Genomic DNA, 13520 nt, shown 5'->3' with positions numbered 1-13520 from the left:
CTGGTTCAGTGGATGTTCAACAGAGAGAGTTTGATCTGCCTCATGTTTCACATATCCATTGTGTAATAATGCCATTGGGCTTAGAAAGCAATAGGGCAAAAGAAGAAATGTATAAACTAGATTTTGTTTGATGCAACAGGCATGGCAATGAAAGTTTGTACTGTCTTGCAAATGTGTTTGTTGCCACATAAGTCAATATTCAACATATTCTGAAAATTCTGAAATGGTTTTTGTTGTATTGACCATATTCAGCTACTTCAGCAGTAGACATGAAATCAAGCAGAGTCACGCAAGCCATGCCCTGCTGTCAGGGCCATGCCTTTCAGAACAGATCTGCTTGGCTGACAGACAATATATCATTTAAAATGAACTGAAGATCCATTATTCTTCCTTCATAAAATAATTGCTTAGCAGACATAAAATGGGTCTTCTGGTTTTGGCAAATAGGAGTGCACTTTTGAACTTACAGACTTGACACTGGAATGATAGGCAGAGAAAGGTGTGCTGAGTAAGTGGCCGTGCTATTTACATGGTAATGAGTGGGTACTCTGAAAGCTGAGATGATGTGAATGCTACTGTGTGTTTTTACTTTCATAATTTTAAAGAATGGAGCTTTGAAAAGATCCTCCTAAAAAATAAATATAAATTCCTAATTTCTAATGTTCCATTTGCAACTGATCAGAAAGGAAGGTGGAGAAAAATTTTTAAAAATTATTACCTGTATACAGAAAACAAAAAATGTTATATTTATGTGAGAGTTATGATGAATTAAGTTTGTCTGAAAATGCTGAGAAACATCACAGCTGAAGTAGAAATGCATGTACAAAAAAGTTTTGAGACTAAATCCCACTTCAGAGGATGTCAGGGAGCATCATTAGCCTAAGCATGTTTTTATTATAACCCCAGTCCATGCTCATTAGTGCCACAGGTTCAGGTTAAAGAAGGAAAAGACAACAATATTGCAACTACTGCACACAAGTGTATGACAGACACTGTCAGCAATATGGGCACAATGAGTATTTTTTTTGAGATTGTTTTGTTTACATTCAAGGCAATAATAAAGTAGTGTCAAGTAAAATATGGTACCCACAGAAACAAATTTGTCATTCAAAATGTAACACTACAACCACAAAGACTGCAATTTGAACCTATAAACAATATAACCTTTTATTTTTGCTGTGGCTTCTCCATCTTCTGTGTTATTTTAGATTGTTAAATTCTTAGTTCAGTATTGTATTATATAGTGAGCATTTTTTTCGAAGTAAAAACTACATTTTGAAATATACTATAGTGTTGCAGATGGCAGGTGCTGATTTGCCAGGTAAGTTGGCAAATATTCTTGGAGAGTGGAGGATTCTTTTCAGTAGTAGTGGTAGGAAAAAAAACCAACCAAAAAAAACTCCATAGCGCCTAATTGGTATATTTTCTTCAAATTTTTCTTGAAAATTCTATGAAACTAATCCTTTTTCAAAGTGGGTATATAAAAAAAAGAAAAATTATCAAATGCAGACAGGATATCTCATTAGCTAAAGAATTTTTCATAATCAGTCAAATAAAAAGGACACCATCACACAGTTTGCAACCAAAATTTTCTCCAAATCCTAATTGTGGTGAAAATCTTTTTTTTAATGCAGTTTTACTCTGTTCCCAGCATTCATGCCTGGGACAGAAAATATTTTCAACTATTTTCCTATTTTCATACAATTTCAATAATTTTTGAATTACAAACTTACCTTTCAAGGGTGTTGGTATTCACAATGTTCTGCTCTGGGCAGTATTTTATTTTTAAGCTCTGTACATAGTCTGAGAATACTGCTTGGTTGTCCTAGTATACACTGGTAATGTTTAACTGCCTCTACCACTGCCCACAAGTTCACTTATGAGTGCACCTAACCATGAACTTATTACAAATCTGTCAACAGATACCAACGCAGCAAAAGCAGCACTCATTTTTGTCAAATTCTTGTGCAGAAAAATAGAGAGGGAAACCCAACTGCAGACAGCATAGACTTAATTTCCAATGACAAGGTTGTAACACAAAGAGGGGGGAAAAGATTGAAAAATAGGTGGCAACATTTTCCTTTTAAAAATGCGTCCACAGTCTTTGCTCTGTTACAGAGGCATAATTGCCAGTAAAACCATTAGAAGGTTTACAGAGAGTCCTTGACCTTGCATTTTTCTGTCCTTTGCTTTCTGTTCACACTGGCAGCACCAGCCCCAGCAGAGCAGTGGGGCATGACCATGGGTTTCTCAGCCCTTTAGGTCAGACTAAGCCATCTTTCACTTGCATTTTATAAGGGAATATTCTCTATGAAACCAGGAAGCAGAGAACTAATCCATACCTTTTCTAAATCAGGGTAAGTCAACTCAAGTTAGACAACTCAACTGGTATTTACTAAAAACTAGATAAAGTTGGGCTTTGGACTCAGCCCTGGCAGTGTCTAAAGCTGGCTGGAAAAGGCCTTATAGAGCCAGCTCTAGTGGGAGGTGTCCCAGCCCATGGTAGGTAGGGAGTGTTGGGACTAGATGATCTTTAAGGACTTTCCAGTCCCTTAACGTTCTATGACTCCAGGTAAGACTTTGAATTGTCTGTTATACAAGTGTACATCCCTGTGTACACCAGAGAATAGATGGACCAGAATCATATGATGTGATGATAATGGATCAATTCTGCCCTCAGAAATTGTAGCCCCTGGGAATGGGATGACTTGGTTGGGTTTGTGATCCTTATGTTTCTCTATTTTTGGTAATGCAGTGCCCCTTTCTACTAAATTAGAAATGACCATATAACCCTGAGAGTCAAATGCTGCCTTCCATAAGTGTCACAGGTCTCAGTGCATATGAAATTGGTTTTCCCTGCCTTGCCAACAGGAATGATATGGATATGTCCCAGGGTAGGATGTACAATTGTATTTGCAGCAGTCAAGATGCAGCTGTTACCAAGGCACTTTTGGGGAAAGAAAAGTTCCTCATTTTCCAGTTTGAGAAGACCTAGGTGAAGTTTGTGTCATGCATTTTCTTCCCCTTTTCCTGTTTGTAGAATTTTAGCACTTTTCATGTCCTAAACTTACTCCTGTAGATATATAGGAGCACTACTGTGCACTACTACGTTTTACCATGCCTACAGAAAAATAGGCATGGTGAAACATGGTAGCTTTCAGCACTGTCTGACACTATCCATCCAAATCTAGGGATTTGGAGAACAGCCACAAAACACATGTAGGGCTCTGAATGCTATAGGCAGACAACACCTTGGTCATGCTGCATCTTGTGCTTGGTAGTGCTCTCAGCAAACTGCAGTTGCCATGTGGGCAAGCAGCTTCCCAGTCTTCACTATTGTGAGAAGAGGTGGCTCTAGCACTGTGTCATCTCAAGAATAAAGCTTTGAGGAGAGTAAATCACAGGAAAGCAGTTTTGGTAGTGACATTCATGGCCAGACCTATCTCTTTGATATGTCCTTTCCAGCAATTGCAAATTCCATTTTCTTTAAGAGCTGGTAAAACAGGGTAGCTGTGGTTGAGAACAGAATCAGTGTATGCTTCCTTTCCAGACAGGGAATGTGAAATGATAGTGGAAAACATTGTGATTTAACAGCACTGTAAAAAGTCAAGTACAAGCTGATTCATAAAAGTAAAAAGTCATCCATTAATTGGAAGAGAAGCTCATTGATTTCCTCTGGGATATAACTTCAGATTGACAGTAGCTCAGATGGTCTATCCTGCTGGAGGATGTAGGAGGATGCTGCCCAGGAATGCTTTCTTCACAGTAAAAATGGGGGAAAAAATAGCTTTAAAAACATGATGGGGATGAGGAAGCTTCCTCCCTAGTTTTTCAGTTTAGACAAGAAAGGAATTATGTAAGAATAGAGAGGACTGGGTATATGGCTCAGCCTTACAGTTCTGGATATTGCAGTGTTACCATTAGCACAGAAATTGGAGGAAGGACGTTTTATTTAAGACATTTATCAGCAGCATAGGAAAAAAAGTTAAGTTTGTAACTGAGCCACGTGTTGTATGTGAGTGACCAGGGGTAAGAAATGGAATCATTATGGGCGGCAGTTTCCCACATACCAAATTATGATAACAAATCCTCCATTTTCTCAGCTTTCCTGTCGATGTCATGGGTGCTCTGTGTTAGGTGAATACAATTAACACTGCGCTGCAAATATGACACCTATGAACACTTAATAAGTTACTTCCACTGTGACTTATTTTTTTCCATCTTTTGTGAATATTTAGATTCAGGTTATTTTGATTCAACATAAATGAGTCTATTTTTCAAAAATAATTTTGTTCTATTGTATTTTAGTTTACTCTGGTCTATATATAAGTTTAACCCTCATGCTGCAATGTTATCTGTGTACTGTTGAAATGTTATATCTTACAGCATGTTTATGTTTGTTGTCTGGTCCTCTTATCAGAAGAAAAAGTACATGCAGTGATGCTTTTTTTTTCCTGGGTGTTGATTTTATTTATCATATATAGTAAAAGTAGAGTCATTAGCTTATACTTTGGTGGTACTAAAGTCAATAAAATATGTTCATACTTGAAGCTGCAGGGGAATTCACACTTTCAAACCTGAAGAAATCTCCATCTGCAAAAAATCTCCATCTGCAAAACAATGCAAAACAAACAATGTCATTTCCTTTGTCAGAGAAGTGCAAACCTTATTGGCAAACCTTAGTCATTCATAATCTACTTTATGGGTACCAATCATAAATAAAGAACTTCTGGGAGTGTGTAAGACTTTCCTCTACTAATGATCGGTGTTATCATAATTTGTATTTCTTCTAATACCTTTTATTTTGGTCACAATAGTTAGTAAATACTTAATTAAAACCATGTTACATACTTAGATTTTCATATGAGGCTTCTAATTTCCAAGCTGAGAAAAGAATTGCAGAATTCAAGTAGGCAATAATTCTGTATTGGTTTAGGGCAGCCAAACTCATAAGTTCTCTGTGCATAGTTCTGCTGCTCTGGATAAGGTTGTGAGCTATACCTGACTAATCCATATTTGGACAAATATTCAGCCTTTCCAATCTTTTCTGAAAAATGCTTTTTTTCTTCTTCTAAAAAGTGTATAGCCAAGAAAATTGAAATGGAAATGTGTGAAACAGACTTGCCAATGGTATAATATTTTTCTTACAAGTTTGTTCATGTCAAAAGTATCTTACAAGAGGTATTGTCAGTGAAAGAGCTGCCAGTTTGACGTCATATGGAGCTATTGCTAGGATAAAATAACCTGTGCTTAGCATACCTTACTGCCAAGAAATGTCTGCATCCCTGGAAATAACAGTACCTAGCTTTAATGACTACATTATTTTTCCAGTGTTAGCTGTTGCTTAGACTTTGATGGTTCAGAACAGAGCAATGCAGGGCTCTTAACAACGTTCTTGTTGTGTATCTCATGGAGCACATCTCCAAAGTGTACTTAAAGTGAAGCCATTGGCATCTCAGGCAAACTCAGGTAATTACGTGAGACAAGGGCCCCACTGTGCTGCTTGCAGAACAGCCACATGTACCAGAAGATGAGAGAGTTGTCACTGCTTCCAACAACAGACAGCCTAAATAGAAGAGGAAAAGAGCAGCTGAAAAAAACACAGAGCACCAACAATGCCTAAAATGTCCTGCATGAGGTGGAGTGGTGGTTAAACTGTTGCCTGTGGAGTTTGCTTTGTTTTCCACTGCTGCATTCGGTATTCCTAATTACCCACTGAAAATGCACTTGGGACAATGACCTGTTCTTCTGAGGGCGCTGAGAATTCCTGGTCAAAAGAATTTAGCTTATACATCTTTGTATTGAGTTTTCATCTTATTTTATGAGACTTTTTTTTCTGTTTCAGAGCAGGGTAATAAAAGTTGGAGTCAGCTTCTTCTCCATCAGTTTGTACAAAGCATTGCCTCTGCACAGAGCATCTTTGGGCTGCAGGCACTGCATTGCCTTCAGCAGGAAGTAGATAAAAATAAAGCCAGGGGGAAAAAAAATTAAAATTTATTTATCAAGGTAAACCCCAATTTTAATTAAGGTCTTAATTAGGATCAACAGATGTCCAGACTATATCTACAAATAACACTGATGGAAAATACTATACTGTCTGTTAGTCATGAGAGAGAAAATGTACATAGTTTCTGTCTTTTTTCCTCAGAAATTTCTCAGTTCTACATATTGGGGACATCAGCTTTTAGGTATTCAGTGACTAAGTACTCACGTTAAAATAACATGTATGCAAAGAAAATAAATACAGTTCAAGAAGGGGTGAAGGAATGTGTCTGGTGTGGTAGAACTGTAGTAGGAAGTGAGGACAGTTGAAATATATTTAAGAGGAGTAGTTGTGTACCACTTCTGATATTGTAGCTTAAATGTTCCATGAAGGTTGTATGAAGACATTAGGACGCTTTCATTGGCTGTACAGTTACAGCAGTTCTGTTTCTCAGAGATTTTTGCGCCCAAATCAAATCTACAAACACTGAGGCTGATAATTCTATCCCCTTCTCCCATTCTTCCCTCCTTTATTCCCTCCTTTCTGCTCTTTTAAGTATCACGTTTTTCTCCCATTTTAAAAACCAAATCATCCAAAATCAGTATTTTTTTTTTAAACAGTGCCAGTATAAATTATTTTTCTAACAGGTAATCTGATGTCCTGCCAACTGGAAAGCTGATACAATATCACTAAGGTCACTAAAGGTTTAGCAGTGAAAAAAAGGATAAGAAAATGCTCTGAAATTGCAAACCCAATCTTTCTAAAGCTGCTTTCCTACAAAAGTTTATCACATATTATCACATATCTTCCTTCACTGATGTTACCTGGCATGTGATTTAAAGACTGATGCCAAGTATCTCAGGTTGCTCATCACATCTGTCTGGGGTTATTTATATGTGATGTAATACATGCATAACTCCAGATGAGAGTTTAGTTTTTGCTGGTTGTCCCCAGGAATCAATAAGTGTTTATTTAAGCTCTGGGGAGGCTCTCTAGTGTTGCAAAATGGGTTCTCTAATTCCCGTGATACCAAAAGGATAAAGGATACTGGTATTTTTAAATGAGTTTTGATGATAGCCCTAATTTTATTGATTATTTACAGCAAACTGGAAGGGCAGTAGCATGAATCTGGTGAAGTACCTTGCCTCAGCAGAACTAGAATAGCAAACAATAGAAGAGGCCACAAATAACTTATTTCACAAGTACAAGTCATAGTTCTTGAACAGCCTAAAGCAGCTGGAAGTTTGTATCTCCCTATGACCGTAGGGTTTTCAGGCCTGGAGATCTTAGATATGCTACTGACCTTTCTCCTTAAATAAACAAAGTATCTTAGAAATTTAAGAATTACAAATGTGATGAACTGAATTTGCAGCATTGTTGAGTGTAAGCTTCCTATGATTTCTAAAGTATTTTTTTCCTATATCATCTTTCCAAATTGCCTTTTGATGTTAAAAGTTTTTAAAATGTATCCTCTAGGTGAATTTAGCCTCCATCTGCATGCAGTCAAATAGGTCAAAAATTGATTTTTTTTCCTAAGGTAAGCTGAGATACTCTAAATATCTGTGTTTTCTCTCAGTCTGGATAAGATAAACTGTCAGAGAAAGTTGGATAATCTTTACTTGGTGATTTTTAACTGAAGAACAACTGAACAGTGAACATGGAACACCAAAAACTGTCCTTAGAAATTCAGAACTATACCAACAAAAAAAAGAGTTGTGGAAAAGAATCAATATTCTAAACTGAATGACCAGTTAAACTGCTAAATCTGTATTTGCATCATTGAACAAAAAGGTCCAATGTCAGTTTTGGGAGGATGGGGTTCTTTTGATTTTTTTCTCTTCTGGAGCTTTCATCTACAACCATAAGAAAAAGCAAATGAGTGGTAGTGATGATGGATCAGGAGTAGATCATCTGGTGCCTAATGAGAAATTCATGTGCATTCATAAGCATTGGCTGAGTTTACCAAAAATCCAGCTTCTCACATTGATGTCTCTGAAGTGCACCTGCAGCTCAGCAGTCTCCTGACAGCAGCTGGAGCCCAGGTCCTTCCTGGCTTGTTTGGACACCCTGCTCTGTGCCCACTCCCTTAATTCAAAAAGGTCACTAACTACATTCATGACACTATATGACTAGATATCTTTTTTCAAGACTTAAGATTTTCCCACACAGATGAAGGCACAAATTTCTGCATATTTTCTGTTTCTTAAAAAAAGGAAAGAATTTCAACCTTCTGTGCATGATAAGCTCAGGTCAATGGACAAGTGTGTCTATTGGCATCATGTTTTAGATTCAAAAGTACCCTGGCTAGAATAAATCCCTTTCAGAAGAAAAAATATTAGAGAATGAAGATTACAGAGGTGCTGTAACACCTGAAGAGGTGCTTAAGACCTGAAGAGTGAATAAAACTTTGGTTTCATCAATAGGGGTGAGATTAATTTGTAATTTACTGGCTGAAAAACTGTTATGAGGAAACTACTTTTCTGCAAGTCCTTTTCTTTTTATTTTCCTGTACCCTGAGGATACTACTGTCCTGGTTTTGACCCATGACAGTTAGTCAAAATTTTATATTTCTCCTTTATCTCCAGGTTTTGATTCCACCTAATGCATTTTTCTTTTTCTGATGTATTACTGTTATTAACATATCAACCTCTTGACTAGCAATCAATCTATTATGGATTATTCAAATAATTCTGTCAAATTTATTCCATTGAGTCTGAATAGAGAAACTTTCTTACTGTGGAGATTGCAGAAATATATTTTGGTTAGAAAAAAAATAATTAGAAAAATGCAGAGGTTCCAGATCTCTACATTTCAAATGAAAGCAAGGATCTGGATTTAAATGCAGAACAGTGTTGTAATTTTAGCTTTTAAATTCTTTTCTTTGAATTTTAAAAGCTTCCATGGACATATATTACAGGGTTTAGAAAACACTATGCTTTTCAGTTAAGAGACCAGATTTTCTTAGTAAATTACAGATTTTCACAGTAAATTACATTTGCTATTATTATTTGCTATTTTATCAATGTTTCTTTGTTGAAACTAATCACCAATACCTGTTATACATTGCTAAGATATTTTCACATTGCTCACAAAAATAGTGGATCATTTCATATGTAGAAAAGCACAAAATTCACTCTAGGCTGCTGAAGGTGCAGTCTCCATATGTGTTGTAGTGACCTTTAGCTAGTGACAAAATGCAAACCAGCACTCACTTTAACTTAACTGGAATTTCTGATTCCTGTTTTTGATTTTGACTGGTTATTGAGCTTTCTTTTTCAATGTGTTATTGCTATGTATGATTTCTTCAACTCATGTTGGTACTGACTTGAGTAGATGCTTCACCACTTATTTCATTTGGCGTTTTTCAATACAGAGAAACCCCGAAATGTCTGGTTTTTCTTAAAGCTTTAAGTCAAAACCATTATACCCCTTCTTGCAAAAATGGATTTTTTTTTCTGCAGAAGAATCTGTGGAGCCCTTCCTGGTCACAGGTGTGTCAGAAGTCTTACAGTAAAGTTCTGCCCTGTTATGATTCATTCATTTCACAGAACACTTCATTTAATTGGGAAATCCACATTGCATTGTACTCCTTCTTGAAGAGCTCTTAGAACCCAGAGGACAGGCTATCATTCAGTTATCTTTAATTCATTGGCAATTGTATGCTATGGGGGCACTCAAAATGGTGATTTGGCCAGACTTCCTTTCTGACATAAAAGTAGAAGTCACTTTTATATACAATATCCTCGTAGTAGCAGCGTCTATAAAAAATTCTCTTGTTCCCTTAGAGATGTCCTGCTTTGACTCTCACTAAGATGCTGAGCAGTTCTGAGCCTGTGCACGTGGTTGGCTTCAAATTTCTAAACCCAGCCTCACTCCCTGCTCGTGGTTTGGTGCCTGGCTCTGAGCCTGCCATAACTGGTCAGGGAAAGGGAGCTCATGACTGCAGGCTGTCGGTTTTACACAGGTTGCAGAAGGTGGCTTGAACCAGAGCTGAAGCTTAGGGCATGGACCTTTGTAACTTTTGTTCATACGATAAACAAAGCATAAACTTCAAGGTTTATGTCCTCTAGATAAGCTAGTGCAGCTACCTTCTCAAGAATTGGATAAAAATCCGGCTGGTTTCAAATTTCTCTCTTTCTCTTTTCTGAGTCTTGTGAGGACATGGTGAAAGGAACAGCTGAGTAGTGAGTCATTCTACTATCCAGGGTTTCATTCAAGGAATATGTAAAATATAAATTCCCCATCAATTACCAAAGATTATTCCCCCTTGTGTATCATGCAGAAGGAGGCTAGCTGTTTTATATATTATCTAATCTTTAGTTTATCTTTATGTACTTCAAAAATAATTCTTGCTTCCTATAAAGCTTCAGAACTTGCCATGAGATCATTAGTCACTTTTATCTACACTGCAAATGCATCTCTACTTATATTAAGAGTTAGGCACCAACAAACTATTATTTAAATACACAATTAAAATTGCACTGAGTCAGAAACATGGCACTTGGAGCCAGAAACAATTTACTGTAAACTGTCAGAGAATAGTTGTTGTTCCGGTTTTCTACTTTATAATGCAATGTCCTGGAAGAAAGTGATGAATTTTGGAGAAAATCCTTTCTTTCATCATCTTCATAAAAAGAGAGCATCTAATTACTCCTTTCCTGTTGTTATCCTCAATTTGCTTTGCCCAGCTCTGGCATGTCTGGTAGGTTTTTGCAGGGAGCTTTAATTTTGAGAATCTTCAGAGTGAGAGACAGGGTCATTTCTGTCCTGGACCAGAACTGCTCAGTCTGAACTGGAGAAATCAAGTGGAAAAAAAACAGGATATTTCAGGGATTCAGTCTGGACCCTGCTCCCACTAGCTTTCACATTAAAAAAATATATTAGAAGTCTGCATGGCGCTGTGTTTCTAAGAGCATTTTTTTTCCTACGCAGTCGAGGAAAGCAACCAAGCTGTAAGTTGTGAAAATTTTTTTTCTGTTAATTCCTACTCTATTATATTCTTTTAAAATTCTGAAAAAGTAGCAAAGTCTAAAAGAAAAGAGAAGGCTTCTGTAAGATGCAATTATATTGTCTCTGTGTCCCTCTTTCTTAAACGTGGGAGATTTGAGCAATAATAATAAACATGAGAATATTGTAGTTCTTCTATAATCCTCCATTAGCATCATAAAAGAAAATTCTGAATAAAGATTAAAGGTTTATTTTTGAAAAAGGAAAAGGCTTCCGATTTAAGTTCTCTCTTCTACAAAACAAGGAAGCTTGGAAGTTGAACATAAAGGAAAATGGAGAAGCAAAGCAGAAGGGATTGTTCAACAAGGGGAGGTGACAGAATCTGCACGAGGGATGGGACAGCCCTGGATGTACAGAGAGACTGGGGAACGAGACTGGGGAAAGCAGTGCCACAGAAAGGGACCCGGGGTCCTGGCTGATGCAAAGTTAAACCTGAGCCAGCTCATTAGTCAGTGCACTCTTCTAATGGTAATTTTTACTGAGTTTGGACACATGGAGGGTTGCTGAGGGCGTGTGTTTAACTGTGTTATGGCCAGAGGCCAGATCATGCTCTCTGGCTCAGGCAAGAGCTTCCTGAGGATCATTGCTTTGTTGCCATTGTTAAGGACTCATTATGTCATAAACTGCAATGTAAAGTGCAATAACTGGGATTTTTTCTCTGCTTTGCAAATATTCTTGCTCATAAACTATTACCAAAGACTAGGCAGAAGTTTTAAAAGTTTTTAAAGGATAATGATGGATTTGGAGAGACAGTAAACTCTGACCAAACAATGCACTTCCTATCCCCCCATGGAGTGGAACCTCACAGGTCTCAGGGTACATGGCACAGGATCAGACAATGAGGAATTCATCTGTGAGGCCATTTGGGTGGTGGAGGGAATACCAAAGATAACTGAAGGTAAATTTGTAAATGTTTGTGTGATAAATTTAAAACTTTCTATGGTTTCCTGCCTTTTATTAATACTCAGTCTGAAACCAGGTCATTGGTTTAGACTGAAAATCATCTTAAATCCATTTGAAAATATACATGAGTTCAAAAGAAAAGGCCTTGCATTTCATTTCTTGATAGCTTTTCTGATGTGATTACTATTTTTTACCCATTTCTGCTCTGGCCAATCTTAAGGGAAGGAAGAAATCTACTACCTTAGCTTGGCTCTGAAAATAAACTGTAAGTCACCTGAGGGATGACTAACCCACTGGTTAAGAACAAGGAAAATTGCACAGGAAGTGTACAGAGAAACAGTCATAACTTGGAGAACAATTTTTGCTGTTCAAATGCAATATCATCATGAACTTTCATTGAGTTGAAGTGAGAATTAATTTCATTCTCTATGTCTCTTGTAGAATTTTGTTGAATTACAAGCCTTAGCTTTCTGCAGGTTAGAAAATAATGCACCTCTTCCCCAGATAATACAGTGAGGTTTATAGCTGCTTAATTTTCTTTCATTATATGATTTCATGTGGGCCCTATAAAGATGTGATCTGCACAACACTAACAATCTTTCAAAGCTAAAGCTTGAACAAATCAATGTCTCCAGGTCCATTAAACTCAAGCACAAAGCACGTCACGCTCCTGGACAGAAGGATTAATAAGGGTGTAAGAGTACACAGAAGTAAGGAAACAGTGAATACAGAAACTAGACTTGACCTGATTATTCCAGAAGTCATTCACAAGAGGGTGTGAAGTGCTCTGGCTCTGTATGCTTCCACTCCACTTTTATTCTGGGGCAGATCATGGCACAAAATAAAAAATATCTTCCTGTTATGTGGTCCAGCAGAGGTATTTTAAATGGGTTCACAGAAACAGCTTCTCATTTATTGCCATATCAGTGCAGAATGAGAAGAGAAGGGGGATTATAGTGAGAGGGGAACATTTAAAATATGTAGGTCTGGTTTTTTGTTCAAACCATGTATGTACCTCACTGTGCAGAGCTGCTCTGTTCCCCATGGTTGTGTACTGTCCCTGTTCAGGCAGGACTGTGCACTGCTGCAGCATGTGACAGACAGGGAAATCTGTCTCCATGCAATACTCCTTATGGTGCTGTAGTCTCCCTTCATGTCCCAGTTCTCCTTTCTTACCCCAAAGAGACATCAGAGAAAATGTGGGAGCACAATTTCCTGGGCCAGTATGGAGTGTCCTCATCAACAATGCGCAGTGCTAAGCATTTCAAGGTGATGGCTGTGTCTGTGCCAGAAAAAACAGATGGAGATGAATGGAAAATAGTGACCCTCTCGCTGGTGGGAAGGGATTTCTTTCCCTGCACCTCCACTTATAAAAACCTATGATGTAGTTAAATGTTCCATTTGTATCTCCACTACTCCATCCATCTCGTACAGAAGTGTACTTACAAGCTCATTTACCAATGGCATGTGCTTCCAAGTTTTAGATAGGAAAACTGATTCTGAATGATATAGCCCAATTTTCACTTCTGGAGGCTGAAGAATGCCACAGCAACTTGGCAAATATTATTCTGCAGTATTATATTATTATACAGTATTATACAGAGCAATATTCAATATATGTCTCTTA

At 37.5% G+C, this 13520-nt stretch overlaps 1 protein-coding gene across 11 annotated transcripts in view; it reads left to right on the top strand.

The window, feature by feature from the left end:
• Nucleotides 1–13520, top strand: part of MAGI2 (membrane associated guanylate kinase, WW and PDZ domain containing 2) — a 701395-nt gene that overhangs the window by 211568 nt on the left and 476307 nt on the right. The window lies entirely within an intron of this gene.

Source organism: Melospiza georgiana, chromosome 4 (assembly GCF_028018845.1).
Source record: "Melospiza georgiana isolate bMelGeo1 chromosome 4, bMelGeo1.pri, whole genome shotgun sequence".
Lineage (NCBI taxonomy): Eukaryota > Metazoa > Chordata > Aves > Passeriformes > Passerellidae > Melospiza > Melospiza georgiana.
Note: the sequence above shows the minus strand (reverse complement) of the source record. Positions and strands in the feature narration are given on the sequence as shown.